The 2275-nt window shown below is 37.7% G+C and overlaps 1 non-coding gene across 1 annotated transcript; it reads left to right on the top strand.

The window, feature by feature from the left end:
* Positions 1-1396: 1396 nt before the first annotated feature.
* On the top strand, positions 1397-1581 carry LOC142874608 (U2 spliceosomal RNA). The gene has a single exon (XR_012922281.1). It is a non-coding gene; the product is annotated as a U2 spliceosomal RNA (small nuclear RNA).
* The last annotated feature ends 694 nt before the right edge of the window (positions 1582-2275 follow it).

The following is a 2275-nucleotide window of genomic DNA, read 5'->3' on the forward strand; positions in this document are numbered from 1 at the left end:
GATATATGCGTGCCTCACAGTGGCAAATTTTACAACAGAAACAAACATAAGAAACACAGAAAGAGGCTGACACTGGCCCCAAACATAGAAAAAGGCCCATGAGTGCTGCTGTGCTTTCAGTTGAGTTTTTTATCTGTCTGCTCAGGGACTTAACAGGGGAAATGGAAACTTGGTTTTAGACTCTTCGATGTTAAAACAGTATAGGTATTGGAGTTATAAGGTGTGAAAAGGAAAGTAATTTGCTGTTGTCTACTTTAAATAAACTCAGATGCCAGAAGACAAAAATAAGATAATCAGGATTGGGCACACTATTTAGTAAAAACATCTGTGAGATTCTGATGTGCAGATGATTCCTTTCTTTTTATATTTTTTAATTTTTTTCATTTTCATTTTGAGGCATGGTGTCACTCTGTCACCCCAGCTACAGTGCAGTGGTCTCATCACAGTCATTATAGCTCACTGCAATCTCAAATTCCTGGGCTCAAGTGATCCTCCAACCTCGGCCTCACAGAGAGCTAGGATTCTGTAATAAGCCATCATATCTGGCCCAGATTCTTTTCTTTTGTATTGTTAAATAAAATTTATAAGAGGCCATTGGTTTGGACTGAGCTCCTGCACTAGGCCAAGCAGACCAAACCAAAATGGAGTTACTCATGCTGAATTTCCAAGTCACCAAACAAAAAGCTGTTTATCTGACCTTCTGAGAAATTGGGGGAGACAGAAAGAGAGATAATAGCCAAACCCACAAAAGGGCCAGGTTTAGCCTTCAAAATAAGGAAATTTTCTCTGCTTTAACCTTTACAAGAAAGGTAACTTATTTGCTCAGTCTTTTCTGTCTATAAAACTAAGCTTCTTTGCCTGATTTATCTGAACTCTGATTATATTTTATGGAATGATGTGTTGCCCAATTCCAGCATTGCAAATAAAGCCAGGTAAGATCTTTAAACTGAAAGTTTGTCTTTTAACAGTTCCTAATGATAATACAGATAATTGTTTCTTCTTTGCATGTTTTTGTGACTCCTATAATACAATGGGGGTGGGAGGGGGTGTATTGCAAATTTCCTATCACTTTTCCTTAGAAGTAACATGTGCCAAACTCATTTTATTATTTTAAATGGTAGAAATTGTCAATAAAATTTTATTTTGTGGGAGCTGCATCAGAGGAAGTTGTTTCAAGTCCAAATGGAAGCAATTCTCTAAATTTTGAATTAAAGGAATCTGACTTTTGATATATTACCTGCAACTAATGTAAATGAGTCCAATTTATCTTCTTCATATCTACTATGTGCATATGTGAACAGAGTTATTGTCCCCTGAACCTTCTAGACCTTCTCAATTTTCAACTGTTGGAGGCTCCATCTTGGTGACTAAACCTAACTCAATAGTTCTATGTAGAATCGCTTCTCGGCCTTTTGGCTAAGATCAAGTGTAGTATCTGTTCTTATCAGTTTAATAGTTCTATGTAGACAGGGTTGAACTTTACCTGACCCTCAAGTTCCTGGACAATAGTGACAATTACAAAATCTCCCAACCTTTTTTTCCCAAAATCCCTCTACCCTTTTGTGTTTTGGGAAACAACTTACTGCAAAGAACCATCCTCTTGCATATGACTTAGATAATACTGTTATCCATACTTTCTTAGGGTCCTATCAGACTTGCAAATGACTCCCATGTTTACCTGTGACAAGAAAAATATTAACTTTTTCTTTTGGGGCTGAAACTGTTAGCTAGGGCAGATGCAGTTCTCCAACTTCTCTCTCATTGTCTCATAACTGATTCGCTGAGGGTAAAACCGTTTTTTCCCCTGCAACTAGCTAACCAGAGACAAAAAAACATTTTCTACTTAGGTAACTAAGATTTCCCCAGCTTCAAAACAATCCCAACTGCAAATCATCCCACTCGTAACTTATTTATTGTTCCCTATAAATTTTAAGGCAAAGTCACCTTTCTGAGACACTATGATATTAGGTGTTCTTCATGTTGCGATTGTCTGAATAAAAGTAATTTCCTCATTTATTCAGCTTTTGTCTTTGACAATGACCTTTATACGTGCAGATCCCTCACTGGGAAGAAGTCAGTGTTAAGTAGAGCAAGACTTCATGTTCCTAATCTTGGGAACTATACTTATTGTAACAGAGTAGTCACCCCTCCTCCCATAGATATGGAAGGGAAATATTGAGAGTAGGGAATATGTAACAGAGGGAATGGCCTGGGAAAAAAATGGCAAAAAGGTTTTCTGTCTCTAAAGCCTGCATCCCTGCCTCAGGCCACTGGT

Source organism: Microcebus murinus, chromosome 12, assembly GCF_040939455.1.
Source record: "Microcebus murinus isolate Inina chromosome 12, M.murinus_Inina_mat1.0, whole genome shotgun sequence".
Classification (NCBI taxonomy): Eukaryota; Metazoa; Chordata; class Mammalia; order Primates; family Cheirogaleidae; genus Microcebus; species Microcebus murinus.